The 23,178-nt window shown below is 41.1% G+C and overlaps 1 protein-coding gene and 1 non-coding gene across 51 annotated transcripts in view; one reads left to right on the top strand and one right to left on the bottom strand.

The window, feature by feature from the left end:
- Nucleotides 1–2,752: 2,752 nt before the first annotated feature.
- AKAP13 (A-kinase anchoring protein 13) overlaps nucleotides 2,753–23,178 on the top strand; it is a 352,639-nt gene continuing 332,213 nt past the window's right edge. For all 50 annotated transcript variants that reach the window (XM_015142950.3, XM_077940185.1, XM_077940184.1 and 47 more), the window contains exon 1: nucleotides 2,753–2,948. The gene's annotated coding sequence lies outside the window, so the exon portion shown is untranslated. The remainder of the gene's footprint in view (nucleotides 2,949–23,178) is intronic.
- LOC114679819 (U7 small nuclear RNA) lies at nucleotides 11,985–12,046 on the bottom strand. The gene has a single exon (XR_003731913.2). It is a non-coding gene; the product is annotated as a U7 small nuclear RNA (small nuclear RNA).

Here is a 23,178-nt window from a genome sequence, read left to right on the forward strand (position 1 = left end):
TGGACAATACAGTGAGACTCTGTCTCAAAAAAAAAAAAAAAAAAAAAAAAAAAAAGAGTCGGGTTTCAGAATAGCTACATCAGTAGCACCTGGGAGCTTTTTAGAAATGCAGAATCCTGGATCCCACCCCAAACTCACTGAATCAGAATCCATATTTAACAAACTCTCCCAGGTGATTTGTAAGCACAGTACATTCGAGAAGTGCTAGACTCTTAACTTTTCCTGCAGCCCACTGGAAAGGTGTAAATCCTGCTGAGGCAGGGAGCAGGGAATGGTGTTGTCAGTGTCCGTAGAAAGATGACATGGTAACATTTACTGCTGCCTTTGAAACAAACAAGCCAGGTTCTAAGCAGGAAGGTCACTGGGTTATCAAATGTTAGGGTTCAAGTGATTTTCTTGGTTAGCACTCTTGCTTCACAGAAGACTGAGGTTCTTTGAGAAGTGACCAGCTCCTGACAGGCTCCTTTGAGGCCGTCAGTCAGGTCTAGGATCCAGGTGTCTTCTCTCTCTGTGCCAGCCTTTTTTTTTTTTTTTTTTTTTTTTTTTTGAGATAGGGTCTGGCTCTGTCACCCAGGCTGGAGTACAGTGACATGATTTGGCTCACTGCAACCTCTGCCTCCCGGGCTCAAGCAATCCTTCCACCTCGGCCTCCCAAGTAGCTGAGATCTGGGCTACCATGCTTGGCTAATTTTTGTATTTTTAGGTACAGATGGGGTTTCAACTGATGCCCAGGCTGGTCTCGAACTCCTGGGCTCAAGTGATCTGCCCTCCTCAGCCTCACAAAGTGCTGGGATTACAGGTGTGAGCCACCGTGCCAGGCCTTGTGCCAACTTTTAAGTATCAACAAGGACAGATTAGAGAACAGTGGAAGAGGGTGAGCAGCACGATGAAGTGATACGGAAATATTTTCACATCAACAACTGGGCATGTTTGACCTTTTTTTTTTTTTAAAGCCATTCCGTGAGGTTTAATTAAGAAAATAGGGCTGGGCATGGTGGCTCATACCTGTAATCCCAGCACTTTGGGAGGCCAAGGTGGGTGGATCACCTGAGGACTAAACCCCACTTCCTGAGTTGAAGTGGGGGAAATAGAGGAGTTTGAGACCAACCTGGCCAACATGGTGAAACACCGTCTCTACTAAAAATAAAAAAAATTAACCAGGTGTGGTGGTGGATGCCTGTAATCCCAGTTACTTGGGAGGCTGAGGCAGGAGAATCGTTTGAACCCTGGAAGTGGAGGTTACAGTGAGCTGAGATCGCACCATTGCACTCCAGCCTGGGCAACAAGAGAGAAACTCTGCCTCAAAAAAAAAAAAAAAAAAAAAAAAAGAAAAAGAAAGAAAGAAAGAAAAAAGACAAAACAAGAAAGTATATGTGAGCACCAGAGCTCAACATTAAGAGCATTTCTGAGATTTGGAGCTATTCAACATTGGAAGTTCCTGGTACACACATGAGGAATTCACAATACCCTTTCTCAGGTGTTTGGTCACTGCTAGTGAGCCGGCCTGTGGTCACTGCTAGTGAGCTGGCCTGGATCAGTGTTTCCCAAATGGCAGTCATTTGCATCTTTGCTTTTTTTGGGAGGGGCGGGGGTGAGGGTATATCCTGTACCAGATTTTTAAAAATTGACATTAAAAATACATATTTAAAATGTGTAAAGTGCACTAATCGTAAGTGCACTGGATGTATTTTTTATTCATGTATATACTTTTGTTATCCATTACCCAGGTCAAAATACAGAACCACCACCCCAGAGGGTTCCCTCCTCCTCCTTCCCAGCCAATAACCTTCTCTTCCTGCCTAACCACTGTTCTTACTTCAATCACTGTCAACTAGTTTTACACGTTCTTGAACTGCATAAAGTGTCTCAATTTTTTACTTAACACTTTTCTTGAAGTGCATTCATTTTTCGCCACTTTTTATTTGACCTAAGAAATAACATTAATGAAACAATGGTTTGACTTGATAGGCATTTCCCTCCTAATGCGCACTAGAAACACTTAACTATTTGAAAAAAGAAGTTTCTTCGTGTACTAATATATTCTCCGCCCTGTCTCCAGAAACCGCCCTTCCTCTGTGGGTCGGTGGTTACCGGCACCGTTGGTACCCGGACCACACTTTGTTTCTCAAAGCAACCAGATGATTTCTGAGGTCATTTGCAGCTCGAACACGGAATGACTTTGCGGTGATCGAGTAGCCAAAAGTTCACGGAATGCACTGTCACAATTGTGATTCCGCCATAGCGCCTTGCATCCATCCAACACTTGTTTAATACCTATATTTAATACCTAATACCTTAGACTGTCCTAGGCTGTGCACACAGAAGACTAAACCCCACTTCCTGAGTTGAAGTGGGGGAAATAGAGGAGTAAATCATTTCACGATGTGTGGCTAAGTGCTGCAGCTCAGGTAACCACCGGCACACAGAGGAAGGGCGGTTTCTGGAGACAGGGTGGAGAGGAGACCGTGGGTGGGCATTTCTCAGAGCAGCCTCTGCCAGCCACCCTACTCTGATCACTTTGCCGCCGAGCAGCAGCGGCGGTCAACCTCAGCCTCCCTTAGCAACCTGACTGCCCCGCCCAGGAGCTTTACTATTGGTCTGTGGAGTGGGATGGGCAGCTCTGCCGTGCAATCCCAGCTCGCAGTTCTTGCTCCGCGTGTACTCACGGGAGGACTCGCAGGCATTACCGCCCGCCCGCGTGCCCCGCCCACCCCCGAGCAACTTTCGGCGCATGCGCGGGTGGGCTGGAGCTGTGTGCAGGGCCAGCGCGGAGCCCGAGCAGCCGCGGTGAAGCGCCTGTGCTCCGCCGAGACTGCCGTGTTCATTGCTTGCCTCGGTTGCCGCCGCTTTAGCCGCCGCTGGGGGAGCGGCCGCCTATTGTCTTTCTCCGCGGCGAAGGTGAGAAGCTGTCCCGGCTCGGCCCGCGGGGGAGCCCCGGGAGCCGCACGGTGAGAGCGCAACTTAGTTGGCGGAGTTGGGGGAAGTTTTGTGCTTTGAGGAGGGGTCGGGGTGCGAAGTGTGGCCAGTCCCCTGCGGTTGCTCGGTGGGGCGGGCCCCGGAGGAGGGGAGGGGGCTGCGGGGGTTTCGGGGGCGGGTGGGACGGACGGGTCGCCGGGCCGCGCCGGGACCTCAGCTCTGCGGACCCCTCCTCCCTTCAGATCACCCTTCTCCCGCATTGTCTGCTTGGGGCTCGGCGCGACTCCCACTCCGCAGCCCAACTTGGGGGCGGTCGCCGCTTTCCGGGTGGGGGGCGCGCCTGGCCGCGGATGCTCCTCAGGCGCTCCGCCCCCAGCGAGGCCCCGAATCCCTGCCCCGGGTCCCCGAGTCGGCGCCGCCGGGGCGGGCTCACTCCTCCCCTGAGGCGGGCGGTCGTGGTGTGGAGTCCGCGCCGCGAACAAGTGCTGCGGGCGCGAGGGAGCGGCTCCCCGGGGCCGACGCGGACGGTAAACACGTCGGGCCGCGCCCGCCTGTTGGGGCCTCTCCGCGGCTTCTCGGGGGCGCGGCCTGGCTGACCCGCGCCTCTCGGAGGCGAGCGGCCCAGGAGACCTGTGAGGTCCCCACGCACTCTGGGACCCGTGCAGCCGGCTCAGCTTGCAGCTATGCTTTGAGACCAAACAAAACTTTTTTTTTTTTTGGTAAATATGGCTCACTGCCATTTTTTTCTTTTTTTTTTTTTGCAAAGCCAATAAGTATGTGAAGTTGAAAAAAGGAAAAACCCTAAAACTTTATCTAAAAAAAAAAAATCAAGAACGGGGTTAGATAGGTTTGTTTTGTTTTGGAAATAGTTTTTATAGCAGAGTGATACCGTCACATTTAATTTTCTAGATCCCGGAATTCACAATGAAAGTTGGATTGAGCGGTATTTTGGTGTTCTTTCTTTGCTATAACACTGCTTAATGAAGTTATTTGGAGAGTTTATTGCTTCAGTTCAGTAAAAACCAGTGTGCCTTTTGTTGCTGTTGTTGTTAGTACTCCCCCGCAACAATTGTTTTATTTTTCGAAGAAGCAGTTTCTTCAGTTTTTCTAAACCATTGGATTGCTCAGATGAGGACAAACGGTGAAGTTCTTGAAAGGTTCATTATTGGCAAGTTTGTGAAGGAGCTAAGATCAGTTGAGATAAATCATTGTTACTGTTCTTGTATTCCGTCGTGGACTCTTGGGGATTTGCAGACTGCATTAAGTACAAGTTTTGCCAAGTTCGGGTGCACGTATTCCACTGTATTTGGTTTATGTGACTTATGATATGAACATGATTCTGTTTCAGTTCCCCAGATGGAACTAGCTTAAATGTCTGTCATTCATAGTGGAACAAAATGGCCAGAGTGTCATTTACTGTTAACTTCAGTTGTATTCCTTTACCTTCTGCTAAGTGAAAAAGAAAAATTTGAGAAATACTGTGTGTCAGTTTGCTCCGAGTGATTTCTCATGCTAAGTGGGTCATTTGGAGAAGCATTCCTGGGCTTTTCTGGTTTGGTGGGCCTTGTGTTATAAAACCAATTTTCTTCACCTGATGAAGCTAAAGACAAATTTTCTTCAGGCACAGGCGTTGCACTTTTAAACTACAGAGCCACTTTTAGGATTCACAATACTCGCTCGATGGCTTCCCTTCCTGGTTGTGTGGTTGTGTGTGTGTCATTGTGGGGAAGGAGGTTGGTTGACAGGTTGGAAGGGATTGTCAGGGAGGGACACAATGTAAGCAAGTACTGCTGACAACATAACGTTATGAGTGCACCAGTTGCTTTCCTTCTCTGGGCCGTGATGGCATGTTATCCTGTAGGTACTATTGTTTTAGGATTTCTCACACTTCGTTTGCCTTGACTAAATGGTAACTGCACACATACTGTACTATAAATGGACTCCTCCTCTAGTCCTTAACTCCTTGAGTGCTGTGATAGACCTTACTTAGCTTTGTACCCTCTTTGCCAGTAGTCTTAACATAGCGCAGGCACAGTATGTGTTTGAATTGGGTAAATTATTTTTACTGCCTAGTGGTAGCTAGTGTGCACAGGAGAGAGCCACTAACTCTGGGCACTTGTCCAAAATGACAATTCACTTGCAGATCTGTGATGAAATTTACTTTAAAATGATTTCTAACCTTTTTAAAAATCTGTCAGTTATTTTTTGAAAAGAAGTAGGGCTTAACTAGTGCTCTAAGGATTTCAACGAGAGATTCCGATTTAGAAATCTGCCTCCCCCCCCCCCCGTTTTGGTGAAATTATTATTTTTTTAGAGTCGGAATCTCACTGTTTCCCAGTTTTCTCCTGGGGACCCAAGCCATCCTCCCACCTCAGTCTCCCACAGTGTTTGAATTACGGATGTGAGCCACCCCACCCAACTGGTGAAGTTATTAAAATTGTAGTGACAACTCTCCCTCCATTGTGAAATTGGAAAAAAATTAGAAATTTAAAAAAAAGTACACCCTTTAGAGCTAGGTAGAGTTCACATCCCCACATTTCCATTGACTAGTAGCATAGCCTCTCAGAGCTTCAGTTTCCTACTCTGTAAGGGTTAGTAACATGCTTTGCAGTGTTCTTAGAAATCAGTGAAACTATGTGAGGTACTTAACTGCAGTATCTAACATGGAGTAAGTAGCTATTTCCTGGTAGCTGTCATGGGAATAATTTTGATACATTTTTACTTAAGCATTCTTAAAAGTCTGATGCTTCTGAGTATAGAGGCTTAGCTAATTCTTTCATAAAGAAGGGGCCTTGAGACTTGTGAGTCTTATCTAAATCTATTTCTTCAAAGGTGCCAGATGAACTGAAGGATAATGGAAACAATAGCGAGTTTATCTTCTCAGTCACCTGCGAGTCTTCCTTTGAGAGTGGGACTTGCAGAGTGCTTGGTATGGTAGAGCTCTTTGTGACTGTGCTATTTAGGAAACAGTGAGAGATGGATTGTTTTCAGTTCATCAGTCATAAGAGGATATGTGTTCCAATTTTATTTATTTTACCCTAGTCTTGACAAATAATAAGTGTGGAATATGTCTGTATTTCTCAGACTTGTTTAAGGTGGAACTGGACTGGGTGTTAACAGTGTTAGTTCAGTACAGAGACATGAGCAAATCACTCACTTCCCCTTCAAGATAACACTTTAAAGGTACCACCATTTACAGAAGAAAGCTGTGATTTAAATCAGTTATATTAGCATAGTTTAGAATACTTACAGTACCAGATGGAATAGATACATTCTAGAAATATTTACCTGTTAAGGACATTTCTATAGATTTTATTCCATTTTTCCATTAGTTTTCTGATGAAGAGATTGTAGTAAACCTTTAAAAATTATATTTGGTCAGACTTACAGATTGAGGGTAAACCTTTAAAAATTATATTTGATCACACTTACAGATTGAGGGTAAAAACATTCCTGACAAAGCTAGGCAAAGAAACTTGGACTTTTGATGTTCCCTTCTTTTAAAGTTAACATTTAGCACTTGAATAGACTTGGTTATAACTGATGGGGACAGGTGTCCATTTGGAAGTAGCTTCCCTCTCTCTGTCTTTCCCAGGTTAGGCTGTCTTACTGCTGTAAATGGGGAGAGAGGAGAAAGCTGTGGGTGGAAGAAAGTTTGTTTCATAGCCTGGCGCGGTGGCTGATGCCTGTAATCCCAGCACTTTGGGAGGCCGAGGCGGGCAGATCAGTTGAGGTCAGGAGATCAAGACCAGCCTGGCCAACATGGTGAAACCCCATCTCTACTAAAAATACAGAAACTACCCCAGCAGGGTGGCGGATGCCTTTAATCCCAGCTACTTGGGAGGCTGAGGCAGGAGAATCGCTTGAACCCGGGAGGTGGAGGTTGCAGTGAGCCGAGATCATGCCACTGCACTCCAGCCTGGGCAACAGAGCGAGACTCCGTCTCAAAAAAAAAAAAAAAAAAAAAGAGAAAGCTTGTTTCATACATCTGTCCTCACTGGTCAGTGGAAGAAAGTTTGTTTCATGCATTTGTCCTCATATTTATAATTTTCTTGTCCGCCTGCAAGTTGATTGTGACCTTATAAATAGAAGATGAATGGATAGTGCGTTTTTGTCAGACCTTGCTGGAAGGATGGACCTCGTACTGAAATACTGTGATTGTATGAACATTTGTGTGGGGCAATGCTGTGTTCAGTGCCTGTGGAAGGTGGATACCAGTGTGTTTGTATGATATGGATGCTAGGATGGGAGAGAAGGAAAAGGTGTGAGGTTTTTTACCATTCACATCACTCTGTAAGGTCTTCTCTGGGTACTGTGATGCTATAGTGGCAGAGTTGAGTAGTTACAGCAGAGACCGTGTGATCCACAAAGCAGAAAATATTTACTATCTGGCCTTTTACAGAAATTTGCTGACCCTTTTTCTACATAACCAACTGCAGTTATTCACAAGAAAGAGTAACATTAATTCTATAATGTTATTCAATACCTATTCAAGTTTCTGTATTTGTCCCCCAAATATCTTTTATAGTTAAGAAAAATTTTGGACAGGGTAAAATTAAAGTTCACTCAGCACATCATTATGTCTCTTTAGTCTTTTTTTTCATTCTTTATTCATATGTATAGTTCACACTCACTAAAATTCAGCCATTTTAGTGTAACATCCTGAGTTTTAACAGGTGTATACATTCATATATCTGCTGCTTCAAATAGGACGGTTCCTTCATTCTCCAGAATTCTTCTTAGCCCTTTTGTACTCAACCCGTTCTCTACCTCCAGACTCTGGAAATCGCTGATCTGTTTTCTGTCTCCATGGTTTTTTGCCTTTTCAAGAATGTTGTCAAAATGGAATCACACAGAATGTAGACTTTTTATTCATTTGCCCAATGACTAATGATATTAAGTATCTTTTCATCTGATTATTTGTCATTCTTTGATGTCAATTCAAAATCTTTTGCTTTAAAAAAATGAGTTTTTGGATATACTCTGGAATCAAATATATGATTTGCAAATATTTTCTCCTAGTCTGTTTTTACTTGTTTTAATAAATGTCTTTTTTTGTTTGTTTCGAGATGGAGTTGCACTCTGTCACCCAGGCTGGAGTACAGTGGTGTGATCTTGGCTCACTGCAACCTCTGCCTCCTGGTTTCAAGTGATTCTCCTGCCTTAACCTCCCGAGTAGCTGGGATTACAGGCATTCACCACCAATCCCGGCTAATTTTTGTATTTTAGTAGAGATGGGGCTTCTCCATGTTGGCCAGGCTGATCTCGAACTCCTAACCTCAAATGATCCACCCACCTCGGCCTCCCAAAGTACTGAGATTACAGGCGCAAGCCACTGTGCCCAGCCTGCTTGTCTTAATAATGTCTTTTGAAGAGCCGAAGTTCTTAATTTTTATGATATCCAGTGTTTAGTTTTGGGTTTTTTTTTTCCCCCCAAGTGGATCATGCTTTTGATATAATAGTTTAGAAATCTTTGCCTAGCTTAAGAGCTCAAAGACTTTCCCCTGTGTTTTCTCCTGGAAGTTATTACTTTTTTTAGAGATGGAGTCTCGCTCTGTCATCCGGGCTGGAGTGAGCGAGATCTTGCTCACTGGAACCTCCGCCTCCTGGGTTCAAGCAATTCTCCTGCCTCAGCCTCCCAAGTAGCTGGGATTACAGGCACCCACCACCACACCTGACTAATTTTTATATTTTTAGTAGAAATGGGGTTTCACCATGTTGGCCAGGGTGGTCTCGAACTCCTGACCTCAAGTGATCTACCCACCTCAGCCTCCCAAAGTGCTGTGATTACAGTCGTGAGCTACTGTGCCTGGCTCTCCTATAAGTTTTATCGTTTAAAATTTTATATTTAAGTTTATTATCTGCTTTGATTTAATTTTCCTAAATAGTACAAGGTATGCTTTGAGCTTATTTTTTTGTGGATGGATTTACAATTTTTCCAGCAAGTTTTTGAAAAGACTGTCCTTTCTCTGTTGATTACCTTTTTGCCCTTTTTTTTTTTTTTTGCAAGTTGGTCATAAATGTGTGAATCTGTTTCTGGATTCTCTCTCCTATTCCATTGATCTGTGTCTTTCATTTCTTTATCACCTCACTGTTGATTACTGTCACCTAAGAGTAAGTTTTAAAATCAGGTAGTGTGAGTTATTATTTTTCAGAATTGTTTTTTGGGTATTTTAGTTGCATTGCTTTTTTGTGCATATTTTAGATTCATCTTGCTGTTATCTACAAGTCCTGCTGAGTTTTTCTTCTTTTTTTTTTAAGATGAGATCTCGGCCAGGTGTGGTGACTCGTGCCTGTAATCCCAACATTTTGGGAGGCTGAGGCAGGAGGATCACCTGAGATCAGGAGTTCGAGACCAGCCTGGCCAACATGACAAAACCCCGTCTCTACTAAAAATACAAAAAATAGCTGGGTGTGGTGATGGGTCCTGTAATCCCAGCTACTTGGGAGGCTGAGACAGGAGAATTGCTTAAACCCGGGAGATGGAGGTTATAGTAACCCGAGGTTGCGCCACTTCACTCCAGCCTGGGTGACAGAGCGAGAGTTCTTCTCAAAAAAAAAAAAAAAAAAAAAAAAAAAAAAAGATAGGGTCTCACTCAGTTGCCAAGTGTGGAATGCAGTGGTAGGATCACCACTCACCACAGCCTTGATCTTCTGGGCCCAAGCGATTCTCCTACGTCAGCCTCCCAAGTAGCTGGGATCACAGTCATGCACTACCATGCCTGGCTAATTTTTTTATTTTTGTAGAGACAGAGTCTCTCTATGTTGCCCAGGCTGGTCTCAAATTCCTGGGATGAAGTGATCCTCCCACCGTGGCCTCCCAAAGTGTAGGGATTACAGGCATGAGCCACCATGCCCAGCCTGCTGGGGTTTTTGATTGGCATTGTGTTGAAGCTGGAAATCAGTTAGGGGCAATTGACATTTTAATAATGAGCCATGAACATGGTATATGTATTTGTTTAGACCTTAGATTTTTGATTAGTGTTTTGTAGTTTTTAGCAATTGGATCTTGCATGTGTTTTGTAATCTCATACATGTGTTTCATGTGTTGTGGTGCTGTTGTGAATGATATTTCTCAATTTCCAGTTGTTCATTGCTGGTATATAGAAAGATCATTTTATATTATATGCTGATCTTGGATCCTACACCCTTGCTAAACTCATTTTTAGTAATAGAAGCTTTTTTTGTAGATTTTTGGAATTTTCTGCATAGGCAGTAATGTAATTGGCAAATAAAGGCAGTTTGATTTCGTTTTCACTTTGTATACTTTCATTTCCTTTTTTATTTTTTTTTGAGATAGAGTCTTGCTCTGTCGCCCAGGCTGGAGTGCAGTGGTGCGATCTCGGCTCACTGCAACCTGTAGCCCCCCAGGTTCAAATGATTCTCATGGATCAGCCTCCTAAATAGCTGGGATTACAGGTACATGCTGTCACACCCGGCTAAGTTTTTTTTTTTTTTTTTTTTTTTTTAAGTAGAGCCCAGATTTCACCGTGTTAACCAGGCTGGTCCCAAACTCCTGACCTCAAGTGATCTGCCTGCCTTGGCCTCCCAAATTGCTAGGATTACAAGTGTGAGCTACTGCGCCGGGCGTCATTTCTTTTTGTTACTTTGCTGAACTGTCTAGGACCCTCAGTATAATGTGTAATAGGAATTTTACAAGTGGGCATCCTTTCCTTTTTCCTGATGTTAGAAGGGAAAACACTGAGTGTTCGACCATTAAAATGATGGTAGCCATAGGTGTTTGTTTTTGTAGATGTCTTTTATCAAGTTGAGGAAGTTGCCTTCTATGTTTAGTTTGCTGAGAGTTTTTGTCATTAATAGCTATTGAATGTTGTCAAAGGTTTTTCTATATTTATATAATCATATGTTTTTTCTTATTTAGTCTGGTGTAATATGTTGAAATAGCTTTGCATTCTTGTGATAATACTCATTTAGTCATGATGTATTATTTTTTACATGTCTTTGGGTTCCATTTGCTACTGAATCTTTTTTTATTTCTTCCATTTGTTTCCAGTTATGTTCATTTTTAAAATAGATTCTTGATCATATGTATAATATTCATGATAGTTGTTGAGTCCTTATCTGTTAAATGTCAAATGTCTCCTCAGGGGTAAAGTTATTTCAAACACAAGAACCATTGCTTTAAAGAGTATCATACTTTGTTTTGGCAAGTTAAGTTGCCAAACTTATGGGTTTAAGTTGCTTGCTACACCTCGTTACTAAGGCGTGAAGCCCCTGTAGTTTTCATTGAAGAATTGGGCGTCCTGTGAGAACTCTATTCTGGCAGTTGAGAACACAAATGTCTCCCAGACCTGTGTGAATTTTGGGGATCATTTAGCTTACAGTTCCTGGGTGATTCTTTGTTTGCCGTCATGTATTTTTACAACGTGCATGCTTGGCTTACTACTAAGTGTGAGACTCACCGGCCTCTATGCTGATTTCTGGAGCTCCTTTTTCATGCAACTCCCTCCTCTTCTCTCGTACTCTGCAATTTTCAGACTCCTTAGCCTTCCCAAGCTATGTTTGTCTTCTAAACTTGACAAAGCTGCCATGTTGTGCTTGATCCTCCTCATTGCACCATGGTCTAGAAGGTACCTCCCGCCAGAAAGCTGGGGCAATTTTAGGGCTTATCTTATTTGTTCCCTTCTCTTTGGGATTGCAGTTCTGTGCTGCCTGTTGTCCAGGCTCTAAAGGATGCTGCCTCATACATTTTGTCCACTTTTCTAGTAGTTAGGGAGAATGGCAGGATAAATCTGGATCCAGTTACTCTGTCGTGGTTAGCAGCTGAAGTCCTTTGGGTGAGTGTGCTTTGTTGGTGGTTCAGAAAGTTTCATTACAGGATTCTCAAAATCTTTGGGAGTATAAATAAGAAAGAAGTATTTGTTGACTATCTTCTGATAGTAGCTCAGCCATTGCTTTGTGGGAAATAACAGAAAAAATGTAGATACCTTTTAGTTGAAGAGGCACATGGTACATACCTAAGATTAATCAATGAATTGCTATGGTGATAAACAGAAAGAGAAGGATCACTATAATCTATTATTTTCTGGCCCCCCCCCCACCCTTGGGGGAGTCTTCCAGTGAAAACCAGAAAACCTGCTAGACAAATTCTAAAAGAGCTGTAACACTTGGGATCTGGTGTTTTCATGTAGAAATACTTGCTTTTGCGTTTTTGTTTCCTAGCATATATGCTTTATGTCACAAGTTGTAGTGAGTCAGTGGGTAGAGTGGTGGGTCTTTCAGGCGCATTTGCTGTTTGTTTACCATGCAGCTTTAGGTAAGTTATTTGTCTCTGAGATCTGATCTTCTCTTTTCTCTTTTGGCAAATGGTTATATGACATACCTTGTAGGGATGTTTGTAAATTTTTTCAAGTACCTTTTGTCAGGCACTGTTCTAGGTAATGGGAATTCAGTGACATCTGTAGTTGCTGCTGTTAATCTATATCCTGTTGAGGGAAGTAGAAAATAAACCAGTGAACAAACAATTGCAGTCATGTCTGGTGGTGATGATTCTAGGAAGGATATGAAGAGTACTAGCAGAGATTGGGGAGGTCAGACAAGGCCTTACTGAGGAGGTGAGATTTGAATAGACCTGAGGAAAATCAAGGAACCTAGCCACATGAAGAGTCAGGGGAAGTGTGTTCAATATGAAAGGAACATCAAGTGCAGAGGGCCTGAGGTGGGAGAATGAACAGGGAGCCTGGTGTGGCTGGAATGGGTGAGAAAGAGCGTGAGGAGATAAGGTTTGTATGTGTAGCCAGAGACCAGATCAAATAGGCTCTTTAGTATGGTGAGAAACAGCTGAAGGATTTAAGCAAGGCATGACAAGAGCTGATTTCGGCTTTAAAAACTTTACTCTTGGCATAGGGAGCAGTAGTGGAAACGCAGAGACTAGTTCAGAGATTTGCAGTAGTTCAGCCTAGAGAAGATGATGACTTGGATTAGGGTGGTAGCAGGGAAAGTGGTGAGAAGTGGTTTGAATCCATATACACTGAAAATAGAACTGATAGGATTACTTACAGATTGGAAAAAGGTTCTAAAGGAAAGAAAGAAATTAAGGACGATTCCTAGGTGTTTTGTCTGAACAACTGGGTAAATGGGGAAGATGTGGAATCAGTTTGCTGAGAGGTTGAAATTGTGATTTCCCTGTTGACATGCTAAGTTTGACGTCCGTGAAATTTTTAAGTGAAGTTATCAGTAAGCATATGGATATACAGTTCTGGAGTTCAGTGATGATCTGGACTGGATGTATGAATTAGAGAATTGTAGATAGAGAAGGGAGAGTGGGAGGTTTTAGTGGGAATTAGGGATATATAAAGCTCCATAATTGGGGCTCATGGCATAGTAGTTAGTAATCATGACAGTCATAAAACAACCACCAGTATGTATAATAATTAAAGGAAGGCTAGATATGAATGAAGGAAGATGGTAGTGACCTAAAACAATTGTCTTGCATATTTTATCAAAATTAGTTAGGATTCCAAACATGCTGAAAACTTTTCTTCTCTGAGCATGATAAAAATATTAGTGAACTATATTTGCCATTTGTAGTCTCTAAGGATATTGGTGATAGTGGAAAGATAATGACATTTTAATGTGATGCAAGTGTATTATTTGAATGTACTTCACATACACATGTATGAAGATAGTCTAGAAGGAGGCTACTGCAAAGTTGATGAGGGTAACTTTTGATCTTCTGATTTTCTGCAGTGTGTGTATTTGTCTTTATTCTTTTTTTTTTAAGACAGGGTCTAGGCTGGAGTGCAGTGACGCGACCTCGGCTCACTGCAACCTCTGCTTTCTGGGCTCAAGGATTCTCCCACCTTAGCCTCCTGAGCAGCTGGGACCGCTGGTGTGCACCACCATGCCCAGCTAATTTTTGTACTTTTTGAAGAGATGGTGTTTTGCCATGTTGTCCAGGCTGTTCTTGAACTCCTAGACTCAAGCGATCCACCCACCTTGGCCTCCCAAAGTGCTGGGATCATAGGTGTGAGCCACTGCACCTGGCCCCTTGTTCTTTTTTTTTTTTTTTTTTTTTTTTTTTGCGACAGAGTCTCTGTCACCCTGACTGGAATGCAGTGTTGTGATCTTGGCTCACTGCAACCTCTGCCTCCCAGATTCAAGCAATTCTCCTGCCTCAGCCTCCTGAGTAGCTGAGACTACCATGCCTTGCTAATTTTTGTATTTTTAGTAGAGATGAGGTTTCACCATGTTGGCCAGGCTGTTCTTGAACTCCTGACCTCGTGTTCCACCGGCCTCGGCCTCCCAAAGTGCTGGGATTACAGACATGAGCCACCGTGCCCGGCCGTATTCTTATCCTTAATAAAAGGAGTTAATATTTTTTGAGGTTGGGCTCAGTTGGTGAGTTTCTAGGGTAGTGGGTTTCATTTGTTTGTAGTTGCTGATATTACTCATTCCATTATTTTACTATGTATAGTCTATTGTCTTAAAAATTTGAGCCCTTAATAATTTTTTTTTTTTTTTTTTTTTTTAGATGGAGTCTCGCTCTGTCACCCAGGCTGGAGTGCAGTGGTGCTATCTCGGCTCACTGCAAGCTCTACCTCCTGGGTTCAAGCGATTCTCCTGCCTCAGCCTCCTGAGTAACTGGGACTACAGGCATGTGCCACCACGCCCGGCTAATTTTTGTATTTTTGGTAGAGACGGGGTTTCACCATGTTGGCCAGGATGGTCTTGATCTCCTAACCTCGTGATCCACCCGCCTTGGCCTCCCAGAGTGCTGGGATTACAGAATAATCTTAATCATAGATGGGAATCAATTAAGAGTTTTTTTTTTTTTTTTTTTTTTTTTTTTCCAGAAATGAGGTTTTGCTGTGTTGCCTAGGCTGGACTTGAACTCTTGGGTTTAAGTGATCCTCCCACCCCAACCTTTCTAGTTGCTGTAACTACAGGCACACGCCACTGCACCTGGCTCTGGGTGGTTTTGATATGAGTCCATAACTGTTCCTGGAAAAATTGTTAGCACATGCTTTTGCCACCAGGCTAATTGCGGCACTATTTTGTTGAAAGAGTACTTTATGTTGCATTGTGGTGGGCAGATCTCTTCAGAAAAATTGAACTGAGCTTGAAGTTATTTTGTTTTAAAATCTGAATTATACCGTAAACATTGACTTAGATTTTTAGAAGTATTCTTTTTCCCGGGTGATAGCTGTGCTAAAGATAAAGGTGGTGGATATGACAGGGGCTTTTGACAAATTTGACATTTCCAGTAATTCGTGAATCACTTCTAAAAACATAATGATTTGGGTGGTATTTGTGAATTAATCTATTATCCTTGGCATTTGAGTTCTGCGTTGTCTAAGTGGGTGTGTTTCTGGAGTGGGAGAAGGGAGGTCCGTTGTGACATTGCATGGAAATAATTTCTTTTACCTTTAACAGGCTGGAAGAAAATGGTTTTTGGATGCTTTGTACACAGAGTGTGCATCTTCTTGGATGCTTTGTACACAGAGCGGCTGGGCTCAGAATACAAAGGAACTGTAGATGAGACTTTGCAGTTTGGGAGTTATTTGGGGAAAAAAGTATGGTAACAAGAGTTGGGAAGTAGAGTTCTAAGTGTTCATTTTATCACATGAAGCCTTAGGGACTGGCTGAGGTGCTTCCTCCCTTCAAGGATTAAAGACATGCATGGGTCAGTGGGCAGTAATAGCCAAAGCTTTTGCTTGGGCATTCCTGCCAAAATGGTGCTGTGTGTATCCTTAGAGCATAGAATAGTGTGTATGTCCAGTCTAGAGAGGTTTTTTGAGGTCATTTTCTAAAAGGTGTTTTCAAAAAAGTAAAGTTGCTAAAGGGAAGAATAAACTTTTGTGTGTTTACCTGCATATTATGTTCATTTACATTCTCTTAATTCCTTACAATAATCCTGTAAGATAGATATTATTCTCGCTCCCTTTTTTGATGAAAAAACTAGGGTTTAGAGATTTAAGTTTGCTTTTCAAGTCAATTACAGCTTTCATCTGGGACATTGTGACTATAAACATAACTCTAGTTTTATTATATCTGCTGTAAGTCACATTTTTTTTCACTTTGATATAATTATATCCAAAGTAGCCAGCTTAAAATTCCATCTTGATCTTGGTGTCAATAGAAAATCATTGTGGTCTTCTCTTAAAGTTTTTCTAGAATTCTTAAAAACATGCTAGGCTTCCATATTTGTGCCTTGAAAGTAGCAGAAACTTGCCAATAGAATTGTATTTTCCTTCATATACAGAAGCTTTGTGGATGGACATTAATAATTAACATTTACACATTTGTTCACGTCTTCAAAGTGTTTTACAAACATTTAATTAGTTCATGTGTAACCTATATAGGAAGTTGAAAAACCAGTTTTTTAGGTTCATTTTAGTAGTACTGAAGTGTTAGCAGGAGAAGGAGTAAGCAAGCCCTCAGTAAGAAAAATACAGGTGTGCACCATGACGTTCTAAACATCTTTTCTTACCCCCCTAGCTTTCAGCCCAGTTTGGCTCATATCAAACATGGATTTTGGGTGCATATCTTCTGCGTAATGCAGGGGAGTGGATTATGTGGACCCAACAAAAGACACAGGTGGAATGGTTGGGGAAAGACCCGGGTCATGTAATGCAGCTTTCTCTTCGTAGTCCCTTAAATGTGAATTGTCCTTGATTCATCCATTTGAGCATTTTGAAGGCCAGGATGTTGTTGGAGCAGAGACTCTGGCAAATGAATGGAGCATGCATGTTAATTTCTGGGGAAGAAATCTTTTATTTTTAACTCGTGATTTAGGAAATAATAGCTCTGTAACTAGATACTTTGCTAGTTTCCTCACTACTGCTTGTCACCTGACTCCATCTCCTCTCCTCCCACCCCCTGGTAAAATGGCTTTAACTTGGCAAGGTTTGTAGTTGGAAGGAGACAGTAGTTACAGTTTAGCTGGGTTCTGTCACATAATCGACTGTGTGACCTCGAGCAGGTTACTGCTCTTTTGTCCTTGAGTTCTTTTGTTCTGTGAAATGGTATTTGCTGACTCACCTTTCACTGAGTCCTAGAAGGATGGCCAGAGAAAGATACAAAACTTAGGCTCTTGGGCATGAAATGGAACAGAGGATATTTTCACATTAGTGAAGATTCTTCAGAGTTGGAACGACTCGTTTCTACTTTGCTTGGAGTAACTAATTTTCTTACTATTGTTGCCAACCTTATTACCATGAACATTTTTTCTTTTTCCAATACAGTACAGTAAATAGAATTATTTGATAAATAATTCTGTGTCTGGGTAATTTCCTAAGACAGGACATGCAAGTTCCTTTTCATTATTGCTTATAGCCTATTGTTCAGAGGGACTGTTCATTGTTCAGAGGAATCTTTGTGTAGATAACCTTGCCAGAGAAACCTTAGTATGTGATGGCAGAAAGGGGAAGAATTCTGATAGCTTGGCGTGTATATTTAATTACATTTTTGTCATGAATGATAATCTGTTCTTTTAATGGGGCTGTATAAGAATGGCCCTGAACTTTTGCCTGTATCCAATAGTGTTGTTTTTCAAGTCTTTTTTTCCCCCATCCCTTTCCTTCTCTTCTTGAAATCTGAAAATTTAAAGGTGGGATGAGTTGACTGTGGCTGTTGAACCTCTTTGTAACATGAAATACACCCAGGTTTAAGCTTATTTTTCTCTTCTGCCAAGATTTATGGTAACTTGGAAGAAATATTGTACAGCCAGACCTTGAGTAATACTATATATGAATTATGAATAATTGAGATTGTTTAATGGTTAAATGGTTAAAGTTACTCTTATTTGAAAGGTTGTTTGAAGGTAATGTTTATTTATCTTTTTGAAAAGGGAGACTTTTTTAATAGGACAGATTATATGTATAAAAGACAAGATAGAAGTTTTCTTTTGGAAACCTAGCTGGTTTCCAAACAATCCAATAAATGATTGTTTTTCCTATTTAGATTAGGGATTTGAGTTGTGTTTTTTTTGGTTACCTCTTTGATTTTTCCATATTGTTTTTGCCCAGTGTTCATTTCCTTTCCCCGGTTAATTTAGTAGGATGCGCTGTCATATTGTCCACTGAATAGATGGGGTAAGGTAATAATATCACATGTCTGTCGTTCCTCCCAGATTAGGAACTTCCTGAGGGCAAATTTTATCTGCTTTGTTTATTGCTGTATCCCCAGCAACAATGGCACATAATAGTTGCTTCTCAAGAAATATTTGGGATAGGCCGGGCGTGGTGGCTCATGCCTGTAATCCCAGCACTTTGGGAGGCCAAGGCGGGCGGATCACGAGGTCAGGAGATCGAGACCATCCTGGCTAACACGGTGAAACTCCGTCTGTACTGAAAATACAAAAAAATTAGCCAGGCGTGGTGGCGGGCGCCTGTAGTCCCAGCTACTCGGGAGGCTGAGGCAGGAGAATGGCGTGAACCCAGGAGGCGGAGCTTGCAGTGAGCTGAGATCGCGCCACTGCACTCCAGCCTGGGTGACAGAGCAAGACTCCATCTCAAAAAAAAAAAAAAAAAAAAAAAGAAATATTTGGGTTGATAGAAAGATGAAGGTTTGACTATATTTGCATATATATGTATGTGTGTATATATATACACACACATTTACACACACATAACATATACATGTATATATTAAACTTAATAAAATCCATCCTGTTGCGAATAAGTGAACAGATTTTTATTTTTTCTTTTCTAGCATCAGTTTTAGTTTGATTTTGGTCAGTTTAAAGCATTCCTTTTGGGGAAAGAGAAGACACCATATTAAATGGAGGTTTGGTGATGAACACGTTTGGTGGTAAAATTTATACAGCTCTTGTCTGGTTTTTGTGCTTGGTCCACGTAGGGTTCTGTCACTTCACATTTTAACCTCTTCAGCAACTTCATCATTGGCATATGGATGGTTGACCTAAGAATGTGGGTGCGTGATGGCTGGCGTAATTAAAACACAAAATTATGATTGTAAAACATATTCAAAATAGAACAGTAGAATTGACTCTTATATACTCATTACCCAGATTCTAGCAAGATTTTGCTATTCTCTGCATGCATTTTTTTTTAAAAAGCTTTGTTTTGATATAATTCATGTACCTTAAAATTCACCCATGCTTTACTGTAATACGTTCATCCTATTGTCCTGAAAGTCACTACCAACTATTCTTTTTAGTGATTTTTAAATGGTATTTTTACTCTAATGTATAATACTGTAAACCATGAAATGCCTCTGTAAAACAAGGCATGATAGATTTCCAGGATATGAAACAGACAACTTTAACTCAAAGCAAATGAGTGCTGAGTAGCCTGTTTTCCTTTCAGCAGAGTAATTGCAGAAATAGGACTATAAACCTTGTATTAAGCACTTTTATATGAAATTTGAGGTTTCTGTCAAATTAGACATGGAAAATTAAGGCTGCACAAATTACTGATCTGTGCAGTTTTTTTTGAGTCCTTTTTTTTTTTAAGATAACTGTTTCTCTTAAGTACCAGCACAGGAATGCTATGATTTATACATAATTATTTTTGTTTTTATATCAGTAGTCTTTTTTCACCCCATTGAATTTGGTAATTTTTTTCCCTCCGGAGGATTATTTTTTAAATGATGCATTCCCAAATATTTTGATTTTTGTGAAAGAAAATAATTTTTAAGGTAATTGAATACCTCCATAACTCTTGTATTTCCTTAATAATTCATTTGACAATGTATATAAAAACGGTGTCTTAAAAGCTTTTATTTGAAGGCCCAGGAGCAATTGATACATTGCTTTTCATAGCACTTTTTGTAAATATTATGTTTATGTCCTAAGTGCATAGATTCTTTGAAATACTCCTCTTTTACCCCCTCCGTGGTAAAGAATTGTTTTGGCTGCTTTGTCAAAAGTGCTTGTGGCCGTCTAAAGATGACTGCTTTATTAGTTAGCTCACTGGGATATGTGCCCGTAAATGGAGAGTTTTCTTTCCCGAGCTCAAATAAAGGTATTGGTTCATCTGTGAGCTCTCTCGGGACTCAAATACTATTTCAGAAGAAAAATTGTATTTATTCTCTCCCGTCAGCCTTGATGCATGTTGAAATCTGCAGGGACAAATTCACTAATATAATAGCTGTCATTTATTGGGAACCATTATTGATCTATTGGTAGCTATTGTTGATCTAAGTGTCTTATGTAGATCAGGTCTTATCTCTGCAAGGAAGGTGTTTTTATGATTTTACCAGAAAAGGAAATTGAGGCTCAGAGAAATTAATAGCTAATTTTATATATACTTCATTCAACATTTTATTTAAGGCCTGTTGTGTGTCACGCACACTACTGGGCACCAGGGATTGAGGAATAAACAAAGTAAGATGTAGTCACTGCCCTTAAAGCACTCATGATTTTGTTTCTTGATTGAGATGCAGTAACAATGATAGTGATAATTGCCATCATTTATTACTATATTCCATGTGCCAAGTGTAGTAGTAAGTACTCTACAAACCATTATCTCGTTTTCATCCTCGTAACTCTGATCGTCACAAAATGTGTCAGTGTCCACATTTTATAGATGAGAAGACAGAAGCCCAGAGAGGCTCGACTTGCTCAGGGTCACACAGTTAGTATGTGGCTGAGTTCGTACTTGAACGTGGATCTTACTCTAGAACTCTTACTCTGCTCCACATTCCTCATTCTAGCAGGAGTCGAAACGAGTAATTATGTGAAAGGGACATCATTGTGAGCTATTATTTTGGCAGAACTTTATGTGACTTTGACTTTGCCAGTAGATTTATTTTTATGGTTTTCTACTTTATAATCTCTCATTCTAGGAGTCATCAGATTGTTATTGTGATTTATGAAAGACATTTTTAATAAGTCTTATTTTTATTACAACAGTAATATACAGTTCCTCTAGAAATTTAGGAACTATAGTCCCAAAAAAGTACACATAAATGACACTACCTAGATAAAATTGTTTAGTATAATTTTTCTTTCCAAACTTGAAAACTTGTAGAGAGAGAGTGTGTGTATGTACATGTGTGCATATATACAAGCCATATGTGGCATATTTTATGTATTCTTGAGCATAAACAGGTTATAAAACTTTTCATCAATAAACCTTTATATGATTTCTTTTTTGTTGTTGTTGAGACAGAGTCTCGCTCTGTTGCCCAGGCCAGAGTGCAGTGGTGTGATCTCTACTCAGTGTAACCTCTGCTTCCCAGGTTCAAGCACCTCTCCTGCCTCAGCCTCCCGAGTAGCTGGGATAACAAGCACGTGCCACCACGCCTGGCTAATTTTTGTAGTTTTAGTAGAGATGGGGTTTCACCATGTTGGCCAGGCTGGTGTTGAACTCCTGACCTCAAGTGATCCACATGTTTCCCCCGGCCACCTTTATATGATTTCACGTAACTGACGTAGTTATTTTAATGGCTATATAGTGTTTCTCTGTATGGACTTAAGTTTATCTTCAGTTCACCTCCTATTATTTGAATATTTAGGTTGTGTATCTTTTTTCCCTATCACCCTTCCTCCTGCCTCTTTCCTCTACGCTATTATAAACATTGCTTTGAAGAACAACCTTATACATACATCTGTGTGTCCTTGTTTGTTCTCACAGAGAAATGGAATTGTTAGGGCAAATGGTGTACATTTCAATAGCTGTTCATAGATACTGTCAAGTTGTCTACAGAAAGCTTATGTCATTTATACTTCTACTGGCAGAATATGACAGTTCTTATATACTATTTCCCCATAACCTTTAGAAAACACGTTTTTAAAGTTTTAGATACCATAAGAGAATTACTAATAGAATTACTGGATTACTGGCAACTAAAGAAAAAATGAGAGAACTCTGTATTTCTAAAAGGATACGAAGAAACTCATGAAGCATAGTTACTGCCCTCTTAAGTGCTGAAAGTTAATCTGAGTTCTCAATGTTAAAATACACACGGAGGAAACTTTCAAATAAAGTCACTGATATCATGTTCTTTTGGCTCGTTCTTAGTTGTCAGTTCAAATTAACTCCAACAATAAAACAGGGAAGTATTCGAGATAAGATTTAGAGATGCTAAGGAGTAAGGTCCTCTTCTACACAAAGAGCCCTGTGAAAAATGATCTGTGGCCATTCTGTTGCATATCTAAATGCATATTAGAATTAATATTATAGCTTATTTATTTATTTATTATTTTTTCTAGAGATGAAGTCTTGCTGTGTTGACTAGGCTGGTCTCAAACTCTTGGCCTCAAGTGATCTTCCCACTTGGGCCTCCTAGAGTGCTGGGATTACAGGTGGGAGCCACTGCGCCTGACTGTTACAGCTTTTAGTTCTGGGCCAGGCTCAGTGGCTCACACTTATAATCTCAGCACTTTGAGAGGTTGAGGTGGGAGGATAGCTTGAAGTCAGGAGGTCCAGAGTTCGGGACCAGTCTGAGCAACATAGTGAGACCCTGTCTCTACAAAATAAAAATTAAAAAATTAGCTGGGTGGTGATATGCCTGTAGTTGTAGCTACCCGAGAGGCTGAGGCGGAAGGATCACTTGAGTCCAGGAGTAGAGGTTACAGTGAGCTATGATCACACTGCCTTTACTCCAGCCTGGGTGACAGAGCAAGATCCTGTCTCTAAAAAAAAATTAAAAAATAAAATTTAGTTCTGAAAGTACAAATATGTATAATCCACATATGTTTCTCAAATCACAGTTGGCGTATTGACATCATGGTTTAGATAAGAAAACAAGCAAATTAAACATTGGAACCGTGTTCTTGACTTTAATATAGGCAAGCCTTTTTCTCTGAGCCAAAGATTAGTTAATTGGTCTCAGCTATAATAATAATTTTCAATCATAATATTTGTGAAAGTTTTCTGTACTATAAGAAGAGCTAGTTGTATAGGAAGTTATAAGTCAGGTAGGTGTGTAAGGTGATCTCTTGGCTTTGTTGATACACCAGTTTGTCTCTGTTTTGTTGAACATTGTTAGGAGTATCTTGTTGATTTTCAGCCTATTTCTGGCTACAGAGAAATAGCTGATTAATTATCCTTTAGTAGATAATGTAATTATTATTATTTTTTTAAACAGAGTCTCTGTTGCTCAGGCTGGGATGCAGTGGCACAATCTCGGCTCACTGCAACCCCCGCCTCCTGGATTCAAGCAATTCTCCTGCCTCAACCTCCCAAGTAGCTGGGACCACAGGTGTTTGTCACCATGCCCGGCTAATTTTCATATTTTTATTGGAGATTGGGTTTTACCATGTTGGTCAAGCTGGTCTCAAACTCCTGACCTCAGGTGATCCACCCGCCTTGGCCTCTTAAAGTGCTGGGA

Source organism: Macaca mulatta, chromosome 7 (assembly GCF_049350105.2).
Source record: "Macaca mulatta isolate MMU2019108-1 chromosome 7, T2T-MMU8v2.0, whole genome shotgun sequence".
Classification (NCBI taxonomy): Eukaryota; Metazoa; Chordata; class Mammalia; order Primates; family Cercopithecidae; genus Macaca; species Macaca mulatta.